The 27,400-nt window shown below is 43.0% G+C and overlaps 1 pseudogene; it reads left to right on the top strand.

Moving 5' to 3' along the window:
- Nucleotides 1-12,702: 12,702 nt before the first annotated feature.
- Nucleotides 12,703-22,393, top strand: LOC107123333 (annotated as a pseudogene).
- The last annotated feature ends 5,007 nt before the right edge of the window (nt 22,394-27,400 follow it).

The following is a 27,400-nucleotide window of genomic DNA, read 5'->3' as shown; positions in this document are numbered from 1 at the left end:
TGTTGGCAGGCACTATGGTGCTCACAAACGCCACATTGGGAACCCCTTGGCTAGCGTATAAATATTTTTAAATAACTAGATTGCATATAAGTATGGATAAATAGATTTTCTCATCCTTGTTCTCTGTTAGGACAAGGACCCCCCATGTCAGCTCTTTCAAGCGCTGGGCAAAGTCCAACATGATTGCAAGAGCAAGTTTCTCTGGGACTGAGCCACAGAAGGATACAGCATTGCATTTTATATGCCATTCTCTCAATCTGTAATAAACCTTCAGTTTCTCTGAGACTTCAGTGTGGGGAAAGGTTCAGCATCAGCCTTGTTTCATGGCTGTTTGGGCTGGATTTCAACATTTACGTTCCTTAACTAATTTGTTTGGTTAAAAAGGTCAGGCCAGACACAGAGACATCAAGACTGCACAACTCCCTTAGCAGGCATAGATTTCATCAGTGCTTTGCAAAAGGAAATTGATCATTTAAGTTGATTAATTAGCCCAAAGTTCACAACAGCTATCACTAGGCAGAGAAATGTGAAAGGACACCATGTGTTTTCCCACCATTTGCATCGGCAATAATGCAGGGGACATCGTCTGAGGAAAGAATTAATGAGATAGCAAGTAAAATCTCAGAGCAGATGGCATTTAGAGATATTGCAAATGGAGTTTGGCAAACTTTTTTTTTTTCCAGCGTGTGGCTTATTTGCTTTACTTGCTGCCATAAAAGGTATATAGATTGTTAGTATCAGTTGCTGAGTCTGGGAGAAAGAAATAATCAAAAGGAATTAATTGAACATTGTGTTCAGCTTCAAGAAAAGTTTCTAAGGCATTTAAAGTCTGAACGTGAGAAAGTTGCTATCAGTTGCTGTATCTGCTTCATAAGCAGATGACATCAGAGATAGATAAATGCTGGTGGAATGGCTGCGATAGTGGAGTGCAGACCCCAAACTGAACCTGAGTAGAGAGTAAGACACACACCTCCACAGATGCATCTACATCATTTGATTTCTTAGCACCTAATTACTGGATGCTTGATCATTATCAGCGGAGTGGCCAGTTTTCAAATGCCTAGCTTTATTTTTGGAAGAGTTACATCTACCAGAGACAACCATATGTTCCAGAGCAAAAGGCAGGGGGATAGGGGCGTGTGGAGTTTACATGGGGTAGGATATTAAGATTCCCATCATGCTTGGCACTGAACTCCCATGAACATCCTGACACTGGTGACCAGTTGTGATACTCCTAGCTTGTGATACTCCTGCCTGCCAGAGACCAAGATATGAATGGTATTGAGGTGAACTGGTGTGGTTAGTCCATTACTTTGCAGAATGCTTAAATAAAGCTACAAATGCAGGAGCGTCACTTTACCAGGTTACTCAGCTCACAAAGCTACACAGAGCCACATTGCAAGTTTAGAAGAGAAATAATTCTCCCTTTATTTGAGAAGTACACTTTGGATAGGGAAGAGCAAGATTGATAGATTACTAACTTACTAGCTAAAGGGTGGAGGCAGATGGCAAGAGGCCCATCTGCCTTATAGTGCCAAGAGAAGACTGCAGGTGTGTGCAGGTAGTGCGTACATCATTATCAAGCGAGAGAGAGAAGGAGGAAGGGGAAATTGATCCCTGAGAACACAATCTGCATTTCAAATAGGATAGAGGCAGAAGACTAGATACAGGAAGAAAGGTCAGTGTGCCTGACTAGCTATCTAGTCTCTCTTGCCACTCAGACTAGAGGTCTGAGACAGGGAACTTCCAATGGACTGTGGCTCAGCTGGACCAACTTCATTCCATCTCTCAGGACTTCAAATCATTCTCTGGGTAGAGGCTTGATGAGTGCATCTGCAATCATTTCATTGGGCAGTGGGTCAGCTTGACAATTCCTTCTTGCTGCAGATGTCTCACCAGGTGATATTTCACATCAATGGGCTTGGTACACTGCCTCACATCTTCTTTCTCAGAAATGCAGATGCAACATCTGTTGTCCTCATATACTATAAGAGGCTTTGGTACATCTAGGCTCATGTCTTTCAATAGTTGTACCAGCCAATGTGTCTCTTGACAGCCTAGTGCTGCTGACCCATATTCTGCATCAGCAGTGGAACTTGCAACTACACTTTCTTCTTACTTGACCAACTTATAGATCCTCCACCAAAGAAAACTATATTGCCACTGGTGGGCTTCCTTTCTGTTAAGTCTCCAGACCAATCTGCATCCACATAGGTGACTAGTTTATGGCTGTCAGTTGCAGACAACCTAAGTTTAAGTTGATGGGGATGGAACTGAGGCTTTTACATTTAATAATGAAGCTTCATCATAATACAACCTAACAAGTTAGACTTAACAACGTTGGTGACCTAACTGACAAAATTCCAATTAATATAGGAGTACAGGGCTGCCTTTTAGCGCCCTTTCTATTCAACCTATTTATAAATGATTTGGCACCCACCTTAGATCCGATCAATGGTCACAGTCCTAAACTTGGCTCAACCCCCACCCTTTTACTTCTTTATGCTGATGATGCAGTGCTATTGTCTCTAACTCGTATAGGGCTGAAACGCCTTTTGAAGAGCTTTGTAGACTATTGTGAAAAGAATAGGCTAGTTCTGAATTTTGAAAAGTCCAAAATTATGATCTTCAGTAAGAGTTGGAAACCGTCCAGATGGAATATTGGAGGCCATTTCATTGAACAAGTCAAAAGCTTTAAGTATTTGGGTATCCACTTTTACTATAACACCAAATGGGTCTATCATAAAGAGAGAGCAATTGAGGCAGCGAACAACATTGCTGTGGCAATTACATGTTTCCATTATACCAGGGGTAACCAGTACGTGCTGGTGGCCCTTAAAGTTTGTAATGCCAAATTAGTTGCTCAATTATTCTACAGTGTGCCAATCTGGACTGAAGCCTTAAATGGGGACTTGGAAAGAATTCAGTCCAGATTCTTGCAGAAAATTCTTGGACTTCCCTCTTGTGTTCCTTATGCAGCTTTATGCTTAGAAACCAATCAAAGGCTTCTATCAACCAAAGCATGGCTGATAACAACTCAGTTCTGGCTTAAACTTCATTTCCATGCTAAAGCTAAAAGTATTATTACTCACATGTTAACTGAGTCCCATCTCTCTCCATGGCTTAGATATGTAGAGGAGAAACTCTCTACAATGGGAATATCCCCGGATTATTTAGCCCCATTTTCAGATAAACAAACCTATGCTATTATTAAACAAAGATTTCTTGACATCGAAAGGCAAGAATTTAGGGAACGCACAGCCAGCAGATGTTCCCCAAACAGATTGGGGACTTTTAACATGGGCTCTACTGCGAAGTATCTGTCAAGTTTAACAGCCCCACATCATCGCAGAGCGTACATGGGCCCCGGTCATACCGCAGGAAAAGCCGGGGCAGACGTGCGGCTTTTTAGAGCTGCAGCAAAAGAGAAGTGCGGCAGCGGGATCAGAAAAGATCCCCTGAGCCACTGCGCATATGCTCCCCAGCGTGATCAGATGCGAGGGGGAAGCCATGGACAGGAGAGTGAGGCGAGTCAGCTCTGCATGGGTGCGCCTACGCAGTTTGGCAGGGGGCCTCGCATGCTGCGGGAGACGGGCACGTCAGCAATCACACGGCCGCCCATGCTGCGGATTTTCCAGTAGGTAGTAGTGTTTTGCAAGGGGGGGGTTACTCTGCATCTTTGGCTGGAAGGGACGGGTTGGGGGCAGGTGCGCGACACTTGCCAGAAGTTGGCATCTGATCACGCCGGTTTAATTCTCCCTCAGTCCGTCCGTTCTGCGGAACAATTCCTCCCATGTGACCAGGGCCATGGTTGCACGTTTTAATGTTCTGCCATCAGAGGTGCTTTTAGGGAGGTACCGCCAGATACCATATGTAGACAGACTTTGTCCTTGCTCTCTAAAAGATATAGAATCCACTACACACACCATACTTCATGGCCCCCTCTATAGGGGTATCCGATCTCGTTTTATTACTCCATTTCTAGAGGGTAAGAGCTGGCACTCTGATGACTCAATTGTTCACTTTCTTCTGTTTAATTCTAATTGCGAAATAATGGAGGCTGTTGCAAAATTTCGCTCTCAGTTCTCTGAACTCCTCCCCGGTGTTCTATGTTTCCTCCTTTTTATTGCTTGTGAGAGCGAGTGAGAAACACAGAGAGAGAGAGTAAAGCCAGTTCTGCTGAGGACGAGGCGTGGAGTGTGATTAAACACCCCCACCCGTCTAAATTCTGAGGTGTTCATTTCCAACTCATACGGCACCAACACGGCGATGGAGTTCTATGTTTCCTCCTTTTTATTGCTTGTGAGAGCGAGTGAGAAACACAGAGAGAGAGAGTAAAGCCAGTTCTGCTGAGGACGAGGCGTTGAGTGTGATTAAACACCCCCACCCGTCTAAATTCTGAGGTGTTCATTTCCAACTCATACGGCACCAACACGGCGATGGAGTTTACGTCGCCTGGGGCTGACACAAATTGTGACAGAATCTGCTTGCAGATGCGGTGGGAACATTGGAGCCTGCGTCGTGTGATGACATCTCGTGCCTACCAGTTCAAGAGGCACATAGGAGATAGTTCCCAACAGTAAGAACACTCCTGAGTGTCGCAGCACACAAGGGGATGGAGGCTGAACATCTAACTGCAGCAACCACATCCAATCAGGCTGCAAAAATCTGGGATACAAAACAGAACACGATGCTACTCCAGGCAGACTTCAAGAGAAGTGAATCTGATCCCTGTCTGTACATCAAATGCAAAGATGTATGGCCGCGGAAGAACCCACGGCGGGACAGATTCATTCTCAGGGGTGGAATACCTTTGTTGAAATGACTTAATCTTCTCACCTCTGGTTGTCTGGTCTCTCTGGGTTGACTCTGTGGTTCAGGCATGGCTGGTGGAGCTCTGGGTTGCATCTGTGGTTCAGGTACAGCTGGTGGAGCATCTTGGGTCGTCTCATCTGCCGGGATCACCTCAGGAACTTCCTCTTCTCTGGTGTTTCCCATATCAAGGGACACCAGCTGGTTGACCACTTCAGTGTCGGCCCCCTCTGAACCTTGAGGCCTTTCACTTTCATCAAAATGAACAGATCTGCTGTTAGTGATTTCATTAGTCTACCCTTGCATCGTTGTATATCCAGCAAAAATGCCTTTCTTTGCATGACCATCAAGCCTTGATCACTTTTCTTTAGGGATGTGTGTGAAGGCTCTACAGCCGAACACTCTCAGGTAGTCCATGGATGGCTTATGGCCAACTCACAGTTCATAAGGAGTCATACCTGTTCTTGTGACCAGCCTATTTTGCATGTAGTTAGCTGTGATAATAGCTCCAAGCTATGCAACAGAGGAACCAGCAGGGGGAAGAGGAATCAGGCATTCTGGAATTGCTTCTCCCCTCTCTATCTCTGAGAGGGTGGGTAGCATTTTTAGTGGGTGGCATTTTCAGGCTGAGGCAATGCAGAGGGTGGAATTGGAGCCCCTCCTTCCCCCACCATATTAGGGAAATATATCTTCAACTTTCTCCCAGACTTGCTAGCTTTTTATGCACAAGTATGTTTCCCCAATATATTAGATAATAGGGAGGGAAGGTGGTGTGACAGGCCATTTCTATCAACTGAGGGGACCCACACAGCCTCCTATGGTTTTGAGGGAACCAGGTTTATTTTAAACTATAAACCTTCCCCTCAGTTACCAGGTGTTCTAAAGACAGTGAGGGTATGGTCTTTGGGTTCACTGCACGAGGTAAGGTTTGTGGCACGCAAGCAGAATATGGAGGTCACTGAGGCAGGAATTATATATTAACCACAAAGAAGATGTATTTATTTACAGACTGGTTTCCATGAACAGATCTGCAGCACAGGCCTCCAGGCAGACAAAGGGGAAACCTGGCTGAAGCACATTAACTTAGAGAGTAGTCTGAATTTTCTTTAACACTTTCAAGTATAAACAGGCTTTTACCGACAAGCCACACAAACGCAGGATTCCACCCACACCAGCCTGCCCTTTCCCAAGAGTCAGACTAAAAGGTACAAAGTCTGCTCATTACAAGAGACAGGCCTAACAATCAGGCACTCTCTTCTCTCTCAGAAGTAGAGCTAAACCACTCTGCCATGCTACCAAGTAGAGCTACTACCCTTCACTTCTCTGTCTGTTTTTTTTCCTGAGCCAGCCCTGAGCTCTCCCTGAGGCAGAACTGAATGCCTTCTGTGTTTCCCTCCAACATTCCATCCCCTTTCTCAAGGGTGACTAGGATGCTGGAGCAGCACTCCCATTGGTTCAAGTGAGTGGCTGTTTTCCCCTTCAGGGGTGGGAGAAACTCGGCCCAGTCTCGTCAGATTACAGAAGCTAAGCAGGCTCAGCCTTGGTTAATACTTCGAAGGAAGACCACCAAGGAAGACTCTGCAGAAGAAGGCAATGGCAAACCAACTCTGTTTCTCACTTGCTTGGCCCCCCTTGCTGGGGTTGCCAGAAGTCAGCAGCAATTTGATGGCAGTTTATACACATCCAAGGCTGCGGTCACACGGAACAGTAGCCACGCTAGAGAGACAGAAGATAGGCGGATTTTCCGGGTGTGATCTCACCACCACATCTGGGAAGCGTAGAGCTCCCGTGGCTCAATTGAGGCTTCCCTCCGAAGATGCACGGCAAAAAACTAGTACCTCGGAGGTACTAGTTTCTGGAAACCGCGGGGCAGGGGCGGGTGTCTGATCGCGTTTCCGGTGGCATCTGGCGCCCGCCCATGTCCCCTCGCAAACAGGTCATTTTTTCCCAAGGCTCTACGGATGCGCACAAGCACCCAATGGAGCATGCACACATTTCAGTTTAAAAAAGTAAAAAAACAACCAACCCCATTTGCCGCGCCATCCCACTTCTTTGCCTGTGGTGTGATCGGCACCTCCCCCCTAACCACAGGACCTTGACGGGACCTCAACCGGACATCTGATCTTGCAGTCGCATGTTAGTTTGCCCCAGGGCAAACAGCCATGCTCCCCCCCCCCCCGTATTTTCCAGCCCGGCCCAAATGTTACAAATTTTAGGCAGTTTCCCTGGATGAGTGGCATAAACATTTTGCAAATAAGTAAATCATAAATAAAAACCTTACCTCAGTTCTGAAAAGATGTACCATGGCCCTGTTGACACGGAGCATTTGCTGCGCTAAAGAGACGGATGATAGGCGGATTTTTCAGGCGCGATCACACCACAACATCTGGGAAGCATAGTGCTCCCGTGGCTAACCCGTGGCTTCCCGCCGACGATGCGCGTTAAAAAACTAGTACCTCCAAGGTACTAGTAAACGTAGGCCACTGGCTGCCTCCAGACGCCCGTGGTGTCATTGTGCCGGCGCATGGCATTCCCCTCCGGTCCCTCGTTTACCCACCGGCGCCAAGGGAAGGACCCATGGTGTGCCGCCGGTGTGTCTGATCGCGTAATCGCGGGTCAAACTGCACCAGGGCAATTAGCCACGCCTCCCCCCACGATATCCAGCCTGTGTGACCGGGGCCCATGTGATCCTGTTGTTTGTGTAGCATGGCTCTTATCCTCGCTCAAGGTTTAATCTTTAATTAAAGATCATTAATGCTGCTTGTGACTCTGGGCTCTCGGGAGCTAATTCTAGTGAAATATTACTGGGGCTGGATGATCCACTGGTCTTTCACACGAGAGAGACATAGGATTGATTTACACAAACAGATGTTGCATGATAAAATCTTAAATATTTACTGCGTTGAAGGGGAAGATCTTTTGCCTGAGAGACACATGTAAACTGAAAGCTGGGGGAGGGGAAGGTGATGAAGCTCAGATCCTCTCCATTAATAGCTTAATGTACATTCAAGAAAAAGTGAGGTATGGCAGCATTGCTGGGTGTAGCTTTTGGGCCAGAGATTGCCGTTAAGGCTGGCAGACCATTAGATGCAGTAACCCACATGAAAGGTTAGAAGTGTGCAGATCAACTGTTCATTAAAAAGGAAGCAAACCCAAGCAGGTCTGCTCAGAAGTAAGTGCCCTTTCAATCAATGGCACTTACTCCCAGGAAAGCATTCTGAGGAGGAGGAGGAAGAGATTGGATTTATACCCCGTCCCTCACCACCCAAAGGTGTCTCAGAGTGGCTTACAAACTCCTTTCCCTTCCCCTCCCCACAATAGACACCCTGTGAGGTAGGTGGGACTGAGAGAGATCTGACAGAAACTGCTCTTTTTTCAAGAACAGCTCTTATCAGAACTACGGCTTGCCCAAGGTCATCCAACAGGTGCAAGTGGAGGAGAGGGGAATCAAACCCAGTTCTCTCAGATTAGAGTCCACACGCTTAACTACTACACCAAACTGGAGTGCAGCAAAAATCCAGTTTAACCCATTTAATGAGTCTGGATTCTTCACTGGAGGAGAGGAGTTAGCTATGAGTTTTGCCACTAAGCCACCATTCTCTCTAACTGAATAGATAGATCAAAGTGGGTGGCCGTTGGTCTGAAGCCATAGAACAAAGTTTGAGTCCAGTGGCAGCTTTAAGACCAAAAAAGTTTTATTCAAGGTGTGTGCTTTCATGTGCATGCACACTTTGTCAGACAACGAAATGGAATTACAGATCATTGTTGTTGTTCAGTCGCACAATCGAGTCCGACTCTTCATGACCCCATGGACCAGATCACGCCAGGCCTTCCTGTCTTCCGCTGTTCTCCGAAGTTTGCTCAATTTCATGTTCATTGCATCTATGACACTGTCTAACCATCTCATCCTTTGCCGTCCCCGTCTTCTTTGACCTTCAATCTTTCCCAGGATCAGGGTCTTCTCCAGTGAGTGCTCCCTTCTCATTTGGTGGCCAAAATATTACAGATCATAGTTGTATACATAGATGGTGGCTTTGTTAACTCCCATCTTCTTTACTAAGGATGATGGTTTAACCCCAGAGAAGTATGCACATTCCTAGTGCTATGCAGTTCAAAATCTGCTGTAACCTTTGTTCATGCAGTTTCAGTAAATGGCACAAAGGAGACAAGATCATCCATTTTCCAGAGGAATGCTCAACTGTAAGCATCTAATGATATCCTATATCCATATCTGGCATTAGTGCCTGGATGTGCACCTCTGTGCATTGTCCCCAGCAGAGCCATTAATGGATCACAAATTGCCTAGGAGTCTTCTCAGCATCAATAAAGAGGCTGCCCAACAATGAAGCCTTTGCATAAAAGCAGACAGTTAAAAATGTAGCAAAAAAGAAAATAACTTTACAGATCAATGAAACATCTTGTACCAGCAAGGGAGAAAGATGGAACACAGGAAAGTGCTCGATGCAGTAGTTAGAATGTAGCTTCAAATGCCATTGTCAGTTTCTGTGATGCCGGGGCAGGGGTGGGGGCAGCAAGTCTTGGGATAAGAAGGGCCCCAAGGAGATAAACAGACAACCAAAACGCCATTCCAAAGTTTTGAAAAGCCCTTGAGACCTAAGAGACACACATGAACACCTGAAGCTGTCTTTTACTGAATCAGATCATTCATTGGTCTATCAAGGTCAGTCTTGTCTACTCTGACTAGCAATGGCTGTCCAGGGTCTCAGATGGAGATTTTTCACAGCGTTCCATGCGCCTTGGTGTTTAGTCATGCCGCCCATGTGACCACGGAAACGTCTTCGGACAGTGCTGGCTCTTCGGCTTTGAAATGGAGATAAGCACCACAACCCTAGAGTCGGACTCGACTGGTTTTCGAGCAAGGGAACCTTTACCTTTTACTACCTGATCCTTTCAACTGCAGACACCAGGGATTGAAACTAAGGCTTTCAACAAACAAAGAAGATGTTGTCCGGTTCCGGTAGGCGGCGAGAGCAGAAGTGAGAAGCTAGCACTCCTCACTGAACTCTATCCTTGGGGCTAGTTTTGAGTTTTTTCAACGCTCAAAGTTCCTTCTTTGGAGAAGAAGGAGCAGCAGGAAGCTTAACCTTTGCGAACAGGCAGTGAGGCAAACTGTCTGGGGACGGTAAAGGGTGCTTTGAAGCAATGGCCATCAAGGACGCTCGGGGGCTCAACACCGGGTGAAAAGATGTCTTATATGAGAGCCAAAGGACCACAAGAGTCAACAAACGCAACGAGAAACAGAATCAACAGCCAAAGCTAAGTATTGAATGAACAAAAAAATTAGGGAAGGTCAAGACGTAAGGGAATAATAGTGGGAGGTTAATGACTAAGGGGGAATTTAAGGGGGGGTAGCGCTTTAAGACGGCCATTTCTTTAATCCCCCAAACTAATTTCTGAAAGTAGGAGAGAAAGAGTCTAAAAGGGAAAGTTAAAAGCAGTATAATATACAAACTATATATAACTGAGGAAGAGATATAAAGAGTAAGATACCTTAGGGAATTAACTGACGGATATTACGTTGTTGTTCTTTGTCTCAGCTGGTTAATAGAACGCGAGAGCAGAGTGCCGGGTGCAGAGCCAGAAAGGTGGGGGCCAGGAGGAGAGTGGAGAGTTCCGGGAGGAGGCGGGAGCCGAGTGGAGTCGTGCAGCTGAACGGAGATCAACGCCGGAGTCTTGGGCGGAGGAGCAGTGAGCCGGAGATCGGAGGGGCAGAGGCAGAGGGAGACGGTGCGGTGTGGAGACAGACGGGCTCGTGCGAAGGAGACCGGAGGTGAGCAGATCAGCGCGGCGAGGAGTGACGGAGGTGTTCGGAGGTGTTCGGAGACAAGTGGAAGCATTCGGAGAAGGGGTGGAGCGATCCTCGGAGATTTGCGGCGGAAAGTGACGGAAGGCGACGGAAGTGCATGGAAAGACCCGAAAAGAGCCGAACTGGATTGAAAGGATACGGGAAAGCATGGAAGTGACTAATTAACACTAGAACTGAGTAGAGCTGAAGGGAATTTGGTTTATAGGAAGAGACAATACTAAGAAAGTTAAAAGCCTAGAAGAAAAGAGCTGAGAATTGACTGGGGAGGCAGAAAGGAAAACGTCTATTAATAACAACAAATTAAAGGGATAGTATAGAAGTACAGTACCACCGAAGAGGCTAAGGGCATTAAGTATACTGATTAAAGTTACATGGCTACAGGGAGCAGTGGAGCAAGTGGGGTGAGAAAATCATCTTTAAAATCACCTGGGCAGAGTGGTTTACTTAGCTACTTAAAGGCTAGCACAATGAGTTCACAGCAAGTAAACATAAACATGAAAGACTTAAAAAGTATAATGCAGGAATGTGTTGCAGCTGAACTAAAAAACGTTGCAGAAAAGACACTACCCCCACTAATCAGACATGAAATGGAACCAATGCAAACACAAATACAAAATTTAGCGCAAAAAATGAGCATAGAAACAGAAGAAATAAAAAGTTAAATAAAAGAAAACAAGCAGGAAATCTTGAAAATTGCAGTGACTAATGCTAACATACAGGAGAAAATTAAGGATATGGAAATGGAGGTGCAAGAAGTAAAAACCAAAACTGATGAAATTGAGGAGGCCCTGATGGGTCTAGAAATGGAAAAGGCAAAATCTATATTAGCAGCAAGAATTAAAAAAATTCTAATACAAGTCCTGCATCAGGACCAAGCAGGTTTTCTGCCAAAAAGATACATGAAGAATAACATTAGGACAATAATAAATGTATTAGAGTACTATGAGGTAAACTCGGACAAAGAGCTAGCCTTAATATTCTTAGACGCAGAAAAGGCTTTTGATAATGTAAACTGGGAATATATGTTGAGGAAACTGGAGGTATGGAACTGTGGGGCGAACTTTCTAAGGATGATAAAAGCTATAAATAAAAACCAAACTGCAAAAATACAAATAAACAAGGAGATGACGCAAGATATAGAAATACAGAAAGGGACAAGGCAAGGTTGCCCTTTATCGCCACTGTTGTCTATCTTCACTTTAGAGACGCTACTGGAACAAGTACGACAGAATGAACAAATTAAGAGACTTAAAATAAGAGGAGAGGAGTTTAAGCTTCAGGCGTACGCAGATGACGTGGTATTTATATTAGAAGACCCAATAAACTCAATAGCAAAATTAACTCAAACAATACAGATATATGGACAAGCAGCAGGATTGAAAATTAATTTCAAAAAAACAAAGATATTAATTAAAAATTGTACAGAGAAGTTGAAAAACGAATTACAAGAGGTGTCAAGGATGGAAGTAGTTAAAAAGGTCAAATATTTAGGAGTTACAATTTCAAATCGCAACATAACTCTAATAGAAGACAACTATAATAAGCTACTGAAGGAAATCAAAAGAGATCTGGAGAAATGGAAAGACTTGAAGATTTCACTGATGGGGAGAATAGCAGTTATTAAAATGAATATCTTACCCAGATTTTTATTCTTGGCACAAAATCTACCAGTGTTAAGAAAAGCAAGATACTTTAATGAATGGGAAATTGCTTGCAATAAGTTTATATGGGATAACAAAAAACCAAGAATTAATCGAACATTTCTGCAAGATAAAAAGGAAAGGGGTGGCTTTGGAGTGCCAAATTGGAAATTGTATTATAAAGCTGCTGCACTAACTTGGATAAAGGAATGGGTGACTCTAGATAATAACAGACTATTAAAGCTGGAAGGGATCAATTTAGCCATGGGATGGCATAAATATATATGGCACGAGGAAGGAAAGATTACAAGAAACTTTACGCAACATACTATAAGAGGAGCCCTAATGGACGTTTGGAAAGAGATAAAAATGAGATATTACCTAAGGACACCTAAATGAGTGGCACCCATAGAGGCAATAACAATGCCAACTCTGATGGAGGAAAAAAGGAAAGTGACTTATGAAGATCTGCTAGATGGAAATAACAACATAAAGACAGATGAACAGCTAGAAAAACAAAAGATCAAACTGACTTGGTGGGACAGAACACAATTAAATGCAAGACTTACTATAGATAAAAAGAGAGGCTTTTATGAAGAAAAAAACCAGCTGGATAAGATCTGGCTCTCCTCTAATGATAAAATGATGCAAAAATTATATAAGGTGCAATTGGAGGAGCATCTAATGGGAGAAATGATTAAAAACACAATGTTGACATGGTCTAGAGATTTAGAAAAAATAATAGAAGCAGAGCAATGGGTAAAAGTCTGGAAGTCAATAAAGCTAACGCGAGCCACACCTTTCAAAGAGAACATTTACAAAATGTTTTATAGATGGCATTGGAGTCCGGAGAAATTAGCAAAATGCTATGCCAATGTAAATAGAAATTGCTGGAAATGTAAAAATAATGTGGGCACGTATATGCATATGTGGTGGAGGTGTGACAAAGTCCAACGATACTGGAAGAGAGTATATAAGATGACTAATGAAATTATTGGTGCACAGATCCCATTTAAACCAGAGATAGCACTTTTGAATATGTTCCCAGATGAAATAAATAATGCTGATAAATATGTTATGTTATATTGCTTCACGGCAGCGAGAATATTACTAGCAAAAATGTGGAAGGAGGAGAGTGTACCTTCAACTAAAGAGATAATAGATAAAATACTATCTGTAGTTGAAATGGATAGGTTAAGTGTAAGACTACAAGGTAAAAGCAGAGAGACATTTGAAAAAAGATGGAAACTGTTTTATACCTGGCTGGAAAATGTAACAATATAAGACTCGCAAGAGTAAAATGTAAACCGATGACTGCTGTAAACTATAAAATGAAAATAAACTGGGGGAAAAACAAACAAACAAAGAAGATGTTCAACCACTGAGCCACAATGACTCCCCAAAGACAGAGGACAGACAACTATACATTTGAAGGTGATGGCCATATTCTACAACTGATCCTTGTTGCAGAATAAGCACCCAGATAACACCATTCAGACAAATAATCTAGGCTCAAAGCAAGAAGTTAGATACCAAAATCCCAGAGAGGAGAGATATGGCACCATAAACTCTGCTACTCCAGTCATATTATCAAGGAGATCCTTCAAACCCTGGTGTTACTTGAGTCTGCCTCTTATGTCAGTTGCAGAGCATCTCGAACTGGTGATATAAAATGGGTGCTTAGCCTGTGCACCACCGTTCCACTCATTCTGAATGAGAGGAATGAAGGAATCAAAGTCCTCCAGCCAAGGAAGCATCTTTGCACCGGTAGGCCAGAGCAAATTAAATGATATTCTTCAGATGAGCAGAAGATGCTTCAGAAACACTCAAGAGGGGTGCATCCATTTGAAAAAGCACTCTCTGTCACAGGAGAACCCTTGACTGGATTTTTTTGTGATTGCCCCCCAGGATCCATGAAGGGCATGATAGTTTGAAGAATGATAGCCAAGTTTGTTTCAGCCACGGAGTGCATGTGCCTGTATGTGCTTCCCAAAGGAGACTACCCTGTGGGTGACTCAGGCTGAGAAGGTGTCTGTCTTTCTTTAATTAAACACTTAGAGTGATTTCCCACAAGCGCTGCTCCATGCTCACTCCTCCCTTTTGCCCCGATGGTACATGTCAATTTCATACAAGCTGCTGCACAGCCGCATTTTACCCCACAGCTTCGTGCGATTTTCCCACGTCTACTCAATCCTCAAAAAACAGGATTGAGTAGACGCGGGGAAAATCGCATGAAGCTGTGGGGCAAAATGCAGTCGCGCAGCAGCTTGTGTGAAATTGACACATACCATCGGGCCAAAGAGAAGAGTGAGCACGGAGCAGCGCTTGTGGGAAATCACCCTTACTGTTATCCTGGCTAAAACAGAGACTTGGATTTTCTGATTCATTATAATTTCCAAAAGCACCCCCTTTTATAGAAACTTAATTGTCTCTTCTAACATACTGTGTCATACCTTAACTCTCTCCTACTGTTAGACAGTTTTTGCATGCTTCAAACTGCTTCTTCCTTGGCTAGCTGTTATTCATTCTACTTCACTGAATTTTCAATTATCTGAACCTGGTGTGAGAAGCTATATCCTCTGATTTCTCTCATCAACCATTATATGTATCAACCTAAACCTTTCCAGTCCCTTACACTGGGAATCACACCTGATGTATTATATCAGGCCTCTCTCTACTCCCAACTCCCCCCTTTCCCCCTCCCCTTCTGCAACTTTCCTGATAAATATGAGGAAAATGTTTTCTCCTCATTGCACCCGAGGAAGTGAGTTCTAACTCACAGAAGTTCATGCTGGAATAAATATTGTTTGGTCTTTAAGATGCCGTTTGACACCTGTTTTTGCTACAACAGACTAACTTGACTACCACAGTGGAAATGTTCTTTCTGAATAATTTCTGGTCCTATTCCCTAGGATCCTTGAATTGGGGATGCCAGAAAGTGATCCTAGGACTCCTAGAATGTTACCGTTCCTTTCCCATTCTGACTCCCTGACCTGGATAGCCCAAGCTAGCTCAATTCCATAAAATCTCAGAAGCTGAGCAGGGTCGACTCTGGCTGGTATTGGGATAGGAGACCTCCAAGGAATACCAGGGGCATAACACAGAGGCAGGCAATAGCAAACCACCTCTGAAATGTCTCTTGCCTTAAAAACAAGTCTAGCTCACCACCTAGTGGTGCATCATGCTACAAAGAGCTAGATCTTTTGACTGCCAGACAATCTTAGGATTTCCTGGCTATACTACATACACTGCCATACGATAATTAATTAATTCCCATATCAACAATCCAGGGCCTTAGGAAAGGAGCTTTCCCAGGGTATGTAGTAGACAAGAGCTGCTATGGACTAGATCTTGCTCTTGCTGTATGCAAAGCATGTGCTGTACACTGAGTTGTCCACTTATTTGCAAAACTCATATTGAAATGCATTGACATTTGAAGCCTTCTTTCACCCATGCTGTTTATAGCTTTCTGACCTGTCAAGTTTCATTTGAAACTTATATTTTGTTCTGGTCTCCCCCCCCCCTTTTTTTTCTCACTCAGCAACTGCAAGGCAGTGGGCTGAGAAATCTGAAGTTTTCACTTTCTGTAATTAGCCCTTAAATGATACTAATTCCCAGAGATATGTTTTATATGTGTGGGAAGCCAATTTATTTAAAAAATTAATAAAAGGCTTCGTAAATGGTTTCTTCATCACAAATACTAAGAGAGGAGGGGGAAAGAGAGAGAAAGAACCCACATCACCTCTGGAATGTAATTTCTCTCTAAAAGCTGAGGCAACGGAACAAGTTCTGCATAAGGAGTTCCTGTCAATATTGCTGGTCTCTTGTCACAATTTATGGTGTGGCTTCCATTTCCACTCAGCTTTTTCTAGTCATTACTATTGTATTCTGCCAATACCCCAATAGGGTCTGTGAGTAGTATTTTCCCCATTTTGATCTCATTGGTATGAATTAATTGAAGCAAACATTTAAGAATCAGCCCCTCCCCCATAGGTACAGGCATCCCATTTTCATCTCTGAGAAAAAAGAACAGAATTAATTTATTACAAAACAAGTTTGTTCTCTGGTGACACGCATCAGTCTTATCAGGGCCCCCCAAGTAAGGCTACCCACTGCCCCTTTCCTATTCTTTAGGTATCAGGACCAAATAGGCATTGTATGGTTACAGAGATCAGGCTTTAAGCATTCAAAATATAAGGAAGCTTAGGCCCCGGCCACATGGGCCAGAAAACGTGGGGGGGGAGCGTGGCTGTTTGCCCCGGAGCAAAGTAAAGCACGGCACAACTCCAAGATCTCTCTCTTGCTCAGTCTCTGCCAGTTCAGACCCCATCAATGTGTATTTATATTTAGGATTTTTGGCTCCAATGTGCATCACCTTGCACTTGGCCACATTGAACCCCATTTGCCATGTTGACGCCCACTCGCCCATCCTTGACAGATCCCCTTGGAGTGCCTCACAATCCTCACTGGTTTTCACCACCCTGAACAACTTTGTATCATCCGCAAATTTAGCCACTTCACTGCTTACTCCCATCTCCAAATCATTAATGAACAAGTTAAAAAGCAGTGGACCAAGTACTGATCCCTGCGGTACCCCACTGCTTACCACCCTCCACTGAGAAAATTGCCCACCTACACTCACTCTCTGTTTTCTATGAACTAGCCAGTTTTTGATCCATAAAAGGACTTGTCCTTCTATCCCATGATTTTTGAGCTTACTTAGGAGCCTTTGATGAGGAACTTTATCAAAAGCTTTCTGGAAGTCAAGGTAAATAATATCTATTGGATCCCCCTTGTCCACATGTTTGTTCACCCCCTCAAAGAACACTAACAGGTTAGTGAGACAAGATCTTCCCTTACAGAAACCGTGCTGAGTCTGCCTCAATAGGTTTTGTTCATCTATGTGCCTACTAATTCTTTCCTTAATAATGGTTTCCACCAATTTACCCGGTATCGACGTCAGACTGACTGGCCTGTAATTTCCCGGATCTCCTCTGGAACCCTTTTTAAAGATGGGAGTGACATTAGCTACCTTCCAATCCTCAGGAATGGAGGCAGATTTTAAGGAAAGATTACATATCTTTGTCAGGAGATCTACAAGTTCACATTTGAGTTCTTTCAGAACTCTCGGATGTATGCCATCTGGGCCTGGTGATTTTTCAGTTTTTAAGTTGTCTATCAGTTTTAGGACCTCCTCTCTCGTCACCTCAATCTGACTCAGGTCTTTCAACACCCCTCCTGAAATCAGTGGTTCTGGAGTGGGCAAGCACTTCTCATCTTCCACAGTGAAGACGGAGGCAAAAAATGCATTTAGCTTCTCAGCCATTTCCCTATCATCCTTCAATACTCCTTTTACCCCTTGGTCGTCCAAGGGCCCCACTGCCTCCCTGGCTGGTTTCCTGTTTCTAATGTATTTGAAGAAAGTTTTATTGTTGGTTTTTTGAATGTCTAGTTCACTTGGATTGCCTGCAGTGTGTAGATCCTCATAGTAAACCTTAAATTGATGCACAGTATCTTCTGCCCTAATAAACTGCTGATTATTCACTACTATTCTTGTTATCTTATTCTTCTTTTGCTCATTTTTAATAGTTTAGCCAAAACTTTTGAGGCCTTGTTTCCTAATTCCAACTGCCATTGCCTGATTCTTTCTAACTTTCATTATTCTTTCTAACTTTGCATTTATAACTGTGACTTAAGATATAACAGCCTCTCATATACTTGATCCAAAAGAGATCTTTTATGTTCCAACTTGAGATCGCTGATCCACTGTATTAACTGATTGTCTTTCTCTCTATTTTGTCTATAGATTTCTGACTTTAAAAAAACAAACAAACAACCACCCTTGTATATAAGCTTTGAAGGTTTCCCAGACAATAGGCCAACTAACTGGGGAGGGAGCATTAAAAAATTTTAAATCTTGAATTTCTTCACTTATTGATGAGTGACCAGGCAGTGTCAAATGTCTTTACTATTCACTGTCATTCATCACCAACATCTGGTTACAAAAAACCTCAGTGATAACCTGCACAAGTTATTTCACACTTTCATTACAGCAGTGAGTAAAGTTAAAGCTCATGTTCTCAATGAGTGACTATTCCGGGAGCTCTGTGCTGAGAGTTATGAAGATTTTGAACGTGTGTTGCTTCATGCTGAAGTTCATTGACAATCAAAAGGCATATGTGTGAGACTTTTACCACCTTTTTGACACTGTTGTGGAGTTTTTTGAAGACATGAATGCTTTGCTTAGTGATGAACTCAAAGATATCAGGTATGACATGGCTTATTTATCAGAACTATTTGCGAAATTCAATGAAATGAATTTTCAGCTGCAAGGAATTAGGTCTATCTTATTAAGGCTGAATCTGTTGTCACTACATTTATTTGAAAGATAAATCTGTTCAAATGCAATATACACTGTCACAAACTGCACTAATTTCTGAGCCTGTCTAAGCTAAAAGAGAAAGGTGGGATACAAAATGATGATCTGCCAGTTTTTTGTGACCATTTGAATATGCTTCAGGAAGATTTGTCTGAGCAATTTGAGGATCTTCTTTTGATGGAAATTCCAGATTGGGTGATAAATCCATTTTCAGATACTGAGAAAGTTGGGGTACTGGAAGAAGAACTAATTGAGCTGAAGCCAAAGTTTAAGAAGCCATACCAAAAGTTTTGGTTGCAGAAGGAACTTTCTGATCGATATCCTGCACTATGGATAATGGTGAAGAAGTTCCTTGTTGCATTCCAGCATCATATTTGATGAAACATGGTTTTAGTGTGTTCATTCAACTTCCCTTCAAACAAAAAAATCAACTCAGGCTGCGGTCACATATGGGAGAAAATGCAGGCGGGAAGCGAGGCAGTTTGCCCCGGGCTGAAATGATGCATGTTTGCATGATCACACTTCCGGCCGCGTGCCCCACAGTTCCGATTAGTAGAAGGTTTTACCCAGTGGCTTTTTGCCATGCTCCTGCAGCACGATATGACATGCCGCTGATGACTCCGGAACGCTGGACAGATGTGTCTGTCTGATCATGTCCCTTTAATCCGTGGGGGAATCGCATGTCTGTCACAGCTTCTGGTACGTATGATCGCAGTCATGGTTATTTTATCAAGATTATACGTTGTTTATTGTGATCTGCAAGAGTAGTATTTTATTATATACTGGACCTATAGATTTATTTATTCACAGTCTGCTTTTCTCCCCAAGAGAGAAGTCATAGTGGTTTACTGCACTGTTCTTCCCACCTTCACCAGTTTGGTGTAGTGGTTAAGTGTGCGGATTCTAATCTGGGAGAACCAGGTTTGATTCCCCACTCCTCCACTCACAGCTGCTGGATGACCTTTGGCAAGCCATAGTTTTGTCAGACCCATTCTTGAAAGAGCAGTTCTCGAGAGAGCTCTCTCAGCCCCACCTACCTCACAGGGTGTCTGTTGTGGGGAGGGGAAGGGAAAGGAGATTGTAAGCCGCTCTGACACTCCACGTGAAGGGCGGGGTATAAGTCCAATCTTCTTCTTCTTCTACAACAACCCTGTGAGTAACGCTCCCTCTAAGCTGTGGAGTCTTGTGAGCAAAAATTCTACTTTGTGAACCTTTTTACATGTTAAATTAATTAAAGTTGTGAGCGAGTGATTTGGCTACTGCAGAAATTAGTTTGCTCTGGAGCCATCCTTCCTGAGCTAAGACAAAAATGTGTGGGTTCGAGGATACAAAAACTGTGAGCTAGCTCACACTAACTCAACTTAAGAGGAACACTGCCTGTGAGGTAGTTTCATCTGAGTGACTGGCTGAAGGTCACCCAGTGAGTTTCCATGGCAGAGTGAGGATTCCAGTCCAGTTTTTCCAGATCTTAGACCAGATCTACTACACCACACTGACTACGTTTTAGATCCTGAATGGCAAACAGTGAAGACACAGCTTCATCACAGCCAAGAGGCTCCACCTCTTTGGTACAAAAGCCCTCCTTTTCTTATACCTTATTTGAGAATGGTGACGATATGCACCAGGATCAGTAGCCGGTATTGGTCAAAATCACAGGATGATATGCAAATGAACAGGAAGTGGGTCTCAACTGCTAAAAAGTATTCCATCACCTCTCATCACATATTGGCAGCAAGTAGTGCTGCTGGTACCAGGTCAGTGGGTAGCCACTGACATAAGAGCATTAATTGACACTCTTGTTTTCCTACCATTTCACAAATAGTTCCTAGAAGATAGGTATTGCTTGAGTTAGGGGTAGGATGTTAATTCAACATAATTTATGCTGCTTCCCAAGGTTTGTGAAATACTCAAAGCTTTTAAAAAGCTTTCACATAATCCCTCTTTTTCCTTCCTCTTACAGGGCCAATTCATGTTCATGTCTTTGGAAATAACAGTTAATTCAATGGACATTGGCTGTGGCCAAACCATGGCAGTTTCTTATCAGAGACAAATAACAGCTATTAAGCAAATGTGGTTCCAAAGCAAACACTTGTTCTTAAATCTATAAACTTTTGTGCAAAGTTTGGCTCTAAACACAAAGATCCTGCCAACCAAAAATCTGTCTTTAAAGGTGATATTCCAAATGAAGACACATTTCTGGAAACGAGCAGATTTTCATCGTATAATTCCATAAAAGGCTTGACATCTTTACGAGTCCAGAACTTGGCCAGGTCCTCTGACAATTGTGTATTTCCCATCACAGAAATAGGGAGTGGAGGTGATGAGGGTGGAAGGAGGAAGTGGTTTTCATTTATTAGGAAGAAGGAACCTTGGGAAGATGAGATCCACTGAAAACAACGCACAGCCAATTTACTAGCACTAAGCGCAAACAAGATATTTATGGGGCATTTGCTCTAACAGCCAATCCTGACATTATTTTTTATTACTCCTGTCCTTAAAATATGTTAAAATGCACAAAGAAGAAGAGGAAGGGGGGGGGACAAAGAGAAGGAGGCAGGCTGGCAGGCCATTTTGTGCTGTCAGACCACTGCAATTATTTTTTAAAACTATTTTCTCTGCATCTGTGATTGTACCGCTCAGTCAAACAATGTGAATCCAGTATTAACTGACCTTCAGAAATTAGCACAGTCAATACTGTCAGGAATAAGTGAAATGAAGCCACTGGCTTTTTTCCTGTATTTGTTATTAGTTTTGAAAAAGACCACGGAAATGAATTTTCTCCCATAAATTCTCACAAAATGTTATTTTGTGAATTCTATTACTGAATATTCTCCAGATAATCCTTGAATATTTGCATATTTTCCAAACATTCTCCAAGTACTTGACAGTTTGACAGCCAATGGTCTTCTGTTTCAGTATTTGATACCCGATGGTTAATATTCGTTAGCATTTGAAGACTGACGAGCAACATATGGCAGTATTGCCTAGATGCGCCATCTGAAGAACCGTCTGGTTCACTCAAAGCAATATATGAAATTCAGCCTTTACTTCCTCCTCTCTCCCCTGTTGTCACTGCCTTTTTCCTAAGCCACCGGCTCTTCATATAGTCAAGGTTTCCAGTTTCTCATGCCATTGCTCACTCCTCACTCTTCCTTCACCTATAGGTTCCTTGTTCTTAAAGCCTATATGAGTCTTTAATCCCAAGGGAAATGACAGTTTCTCCTTCCTTTCCAGAAACTGGACTGCAAATACTTTGACACTTTTGTTCCTTAAGCCCCTGGAATTGTGAATGTTCATTATCATCATGTCAGTTGAGCTGTTCTTTGTCAGAGGATTCACTGCCAACTAGCATATTACAAAATTATATTTGGGGTGGTACATCATAACAGTTTTCAAATTGTATACCTTCAGGAACACTTTCAGCAGCAATTTTCTCTGCTAAGGAATCCCTTCTCCTATGCATTGCAAAAGATATGGGGCTGCTGGTAGGGTGCACATTCAGTGCAACTTGGGCACTGTTGGATCTCACCATCACTCACTGTGAAGTAATAGCATGTTCTAGAACATAGTCCCTCTGGAGGCATATTACAGTGAGGGATCAGTGGAAAAGAACAAGCAGTCCTTCAGGGAAATTCATCCAGCATTACAGATCTTCTCACTGAGCAACATCTGAAAAGTTCCCAAGGATCCCCAGGATTCTTCAAAGACAGCCTAAAAATTATAGGTGTACCATAGCTGACAGTTGTTGAAGGTTGCCATCATATAGTTGTTGTGCTTGGCAACATTGGATGGTTAACATGTAATGGTATTTTTATCTGATGGCATTTGGTAGATAACATGCAATGGTAATTAGAATCTAACAGTTGACAGCTTTGGAGATCTCAGATTTGGAATCTATCAAAGTTGAAGCAGGATGCCAGCCCATCTAAAGCATGCAAATCAGAATATTGAACTCGACATTTATTAGCAAACATTTGTTCCAGCTCTAGTAAAAACTGTGGAAACCCTATCCTCTACCCAACAGCCACGTAGATTGCTAATGTCAAACTGTTTCTGACAAGCATTCCAATTAAATTCCAAGGGAAAAGACAGGGTTTGCAGCCAAATGTAATAGAGTTATAATATGTATACTCAAGCATAGCAACTGCCAGGATTTTCTTGCCCAGGAACACAAATAGGGTCCAACTGTCCAGCTCTGTCAGCACACCTATCCCAGGACATTAAAGTAGCTATAACTCAGAGTAGGGCTTATGCTCTACAGGCAGAAGATCTTAGGTTCAGTACCAGGCATCTCTTGCTAAAGACTCAGGTAATAATGATGGAAAACTTCACTTTTTTTCTGCTGAGGAGCTGTTGCCAATCAAAGGCCCCGGTCACACTGGGGAAAAGAGGTGCGGCCAAAGTGTGGCTTTTTTGAGCCGCACCAAAAGAGAAGCATGGCGGCGGGATCAGGCAGATCCCCCCAGCTGCCGCGCAGTTCCTCCCCGGCATGACCAGATGCTGGGGGGAAGCCACGAACCGCAGAGCGAGGCAAGCCTGCTGTGCTTGCACAGTTCGGCAGGACCTCACATGCTGCTGGAGAGACGGGTGCGCCAGCGATCACACGTCCACCCCTGCAGCGGATTTTTCAGTAAGTACTAGTGTTTTGTAGGGGGTTTTTTTTATTCGCATCTTCGGCCGGAAGAGACGGATTGGGGACAGGTGCGCGCCGCTTCCCAGATGTTGCGGTGTGATTGCGCCCGCTTGATGCACCCCCAATCCATCCCTCTTGCAGATCAAAGCCTCCCGTGTGCCCGGGGCCAAAGTAAATAAGTCTGACCAAGATGGACCAATGATCTAACTTGGTATAAGGCTGCTTCATATGTTCATGTATGCTTTCTTTATCACTGGCCATCAGGAGGTAATAGAGAAGAAAACAGGAAAATAGCACAGCCAAGAGTTAAAAAAATCCTGACCCTGGCAAAAACCAAAAGGCCTATTGCATTTCAAACACTGGGCATATTCAAGGTGCCACTGAGATTTTACCGACAGTGGGCTGGATCCCACTGATAGAACTGGGGGGGGGATTTTTGCTAACTCCCGCTCTCACTGCAAACCTTCCATTTACACACACCCTCTGCTGTTCCTAGGAATCCTTTATTATCCTTAGCAGCATTTGATGGAACTAGGGATGCCAGCCTCCAGGTGGGACCAAGGAATCCCCCAGAATTACAGATCATCTCCAGACTACAGAGTGCAGTTCTCCTAAAGAAAATGGATGCTTTAGAGTGTAGACTAAATGGCATAGTACCCCACTAGGGTCTCCAGACTCCACCACCAAATCTCCAGGAGTTTTCCAAACTAAATCTGTCAAACTTCTCTTCCGCTGGTGGCCGGGGGGGGGGGCAACCCTAGAAGGAATCTGAGACCACAGCGGGAGGCAAACCAGTCTTGTTACGGCAAAGGAAATCCTTCCATCCATGGAAATGTTTGGTGAAGTCCAATCCAGTGAAATTCAACAGAAATTTGTCACTGTGGGGAAAAATTATCTGAGTAGTTCCAAAGGAGGCTTAAAGACCTGAGATAATATTAGCTACATTTCTCACATCTTCAGGGATTCATATCACACAGGAAGCATCCAATGTTGTGGTAGAGTGTATTACAGGAGTTCAGCTTTAAATGCATTGTACCATAGCAAGCAGAATAAATGTCCAAGCAACCACAAGATCTATTGCCTAGTTTCATGATTTGCAAGGCAGTAACTCTGTTGTACTCAATGTAGTCAATGGAGTTACTGTGTGGCAAGCCATCGTATATCACGAGTCAGCTCTGAAGTCAGCAAGGTGCATGGGCAGCATTAACACTGCATTAAGATTTACTGTAAAGTACATTGCATGTTTTTGCTGGCGGAAGTAAAATGCTATTTCATATTTAATTAAAGCTAAGACGCCCTTAAAATGCAACAGCAGCACCTTCTCTGGTATCAAATATACGCCTAGTTTGGCTCAATAGAAAGATTTCTTGAGAGGAAGTTTCCTTTTTCCTTTTTAATTCACTCTCTCCCCCCCCCCCAAATTTCCTGAGAAGGGATGTGAAACTACAATGTGCATGCTCAGGAAGAAAGGGTATGCTTGGAGTCCAGGATGTCAGAACTGGGAGTTCAGCAGTAGATGGCACACAGGCCACGAGCAATGTGTGGCCTCTCAGTGGTGTGTGGGAAGCTGTCAAAATGGTGACAATCCAAGTATCATGTCTTCAAAGTTTCCATCCTCTATGAAGAGATACATCTGTTAAAGTGTAGAGGAAAATGCTAGAGGACAGCCAGGCAAGAACAAGGGAAAAGAAATGCAACTGAAGAATATGATCCAGCCCACGTTAATCACATGTACATCCTATTGATTTCAGTGGGGAGTTAAGCATTTGCTAGGAATTGAACAGATTAGGAAAGAATTTGGGATGAAATCCAGGCCAAGCTGAACATTAAAGTCCCATTTATTTCAGTGCAAGGGAACAACACAAATCCTTTTCTTGAAGTCAAGGAGACTGCGCTACATTAAGATTTATTTGAGTAAATCTTACTGTTCAGTCTCTTAGCCTGAATGAAAACTCTGCTGATGCCAAGTACATCGAAGGGTTCCTAAATAAACAAGGACATTCTCATTGAGTTTGGTGCATCTCCACTGAGTTAACCAAGCTGGGCCAAACAGAGAAAGCCCTTTATTATATGGGAGTTCTGTATATTTGAAACAGGTCCTAAATCAGGGAGCCTACATCTGATGCTGAAGCTGTTGTGGGAAACACAAGGTACCTGGGTATTATTTAATTTCTTTAAAAACATTTGAAACCATTTGTCATCATCAGGACAGAGAACTAAGAGTGGATGGCTGCCTGCTTAAAACATCTATGATTTCTATCTCCTGCTACACAGGTTTTTAATCATCTGAGCATGGCCATGGTGGTGAACCCTTGGGTGCAAACTGAAGTTAGCTCATGATGGATCACAGCCCATGGCCTTGGACATATAGGTCAGTCTAATGGATAACCCAGAATGTTTTGTCTACTGTCATCCCTTGTTTATATTTTATACTGTATTTAATGGGGGGGTAACACTTAAAGTGTATTTTGGGCACCGTATGGTGGAGAAAAGAGGGATAGAAATATATTAAATTTTTATTTTATATTTGGATTTATATCCCGCCCTACCCTGAAGCAATGCATTGATCTGCATTGATTAATAGCTGTTTCTATCTTCCTGGTATTACCTAAATGTTACAAAATGAGATTATACAAAATGAGATTATATAAAATGTCCACATAGTTATCCTATCCTCCCCTGAACAATCAGGGAAGATATCCTGATTTTAATTTTAAGAGAACAAGATTGGATTTATACACCACCCTTCACTACCCGAAGGAGTCTCAGAGTGGCTTACAGTCTCCTTCCCTTCCTCTCCCCACAACAGACACCCTGTGAGATAGGTGGGGTTGAGAGAGCTCTTTGGAGAACTGCTCTTGAGATAACAGCTCTAAAAGACCTTGTAACTTACCCAAGATCACACCAGCAGCAGCATGTGGAGTGGGGAATCAGACCCAGTTTTCCCAGATTAGAGTCCACGCTTCTAACCACTACACCAAACTGGCTTTCTATGTCTTTGATTTGATGTGTCTCTGACATAAATCTCCTATGTAATGAGTCAGACCATTGGTCTATTGAGGTCAGTGTTGCTTGCATTGACTTGTGATTGCTTTCCAGGACCTTTCATATTATGTACTACATAATCCTTTTAACTGGAGATGCTGGTAATTGAACCTGGGACCTTCCGCAAGCAAGCAGATGCTCTAGTACTGAGCCTTTCCAAAGATACAAATTATACAGGGCTGCATGTTCTCTCTGACCCCTTTCTCCCCTCTTCCCAGTACATTTCTACAGGGGCAAGATGATGTCAGTTCCATCCAATAGACTATGATTTCAAAAATATTGGCATTTTAAGGGTTTCTATGGACTAGACTGTTCAATATTAAAGGTTTCATGATACTCTGTTTTGGGCTACATCAAAATTTTATGCAAATTGCATTAATTACATGCATGTAAATATGCAAATTATCTGAAGCCCTCAAGCTCATGAAATATTTCTGATGTAGCTGTCAGTGCTAAATAAGCTGTTGGTTCCTACGCTGGATGGATAGCAACCAGAAAATGTACTCTTTAATTAATTTTCCTCTGAAATTTATCCAGACCATTATATGCCATGAAAATAGACCCTGAACTTTGAAAAGCCGGCTGAAGTTCATCAAGCAAATATACAGCAGGGGGAGGGAGTGTTTACAAGATAATAAAACCTTTAAAATACATTTCTTATTAGCTAAAAAGCATGCACTGATGTCTAGATATAGAGACACAGGGAAGTGGAGAGGTAGTATGCATTTGTTTTGTTTCTAGAATTACATCTTTATCTGCTCTGTCAGTGTATGGTAAATGGCCAAAGAAATAAAAGGCTGTAAATATTGATACCCTAAAGAAGGGAGAAAGAAGATGTCAAAGAGTCCAAAGCTGAACCCCGTGGGTCCCCAGGGGCAGTTGCACAGAAGTGACCAGACCATTGTTTAATTTTTTTTAAAAAAGAATTTATAAAGTTTATTTCAATTTCTGCCAATACAAGAATTTATTCTGTAGCCGACACATTACTCTAAAATCATGCAGCAAGAAAATAAGAAGCTAGCTCAACTATCTAACACTTCTTGGGCTTGCATTAGACAGCACAA

The sequence above is a fragment of the Gekko japonicus genome, unplaced genomic scaffold, assembly GCF_001447785.1.
Source record: "Gekko japonicus isolate JY-2015 unplaced genomic scaffold, Gekko_japonicus_V1.1 scaffold198, whole genome shotgun sequence".
Lineage (NCBI taxonomy): Eukaryota > Metazoa > Chordata > Lepidosauria > Squamata > Gekkonidae > Gekko > Gekko japonicus.
This window is presented reverse-complemented; position numbering and strand designations above follow the sequence as displayed.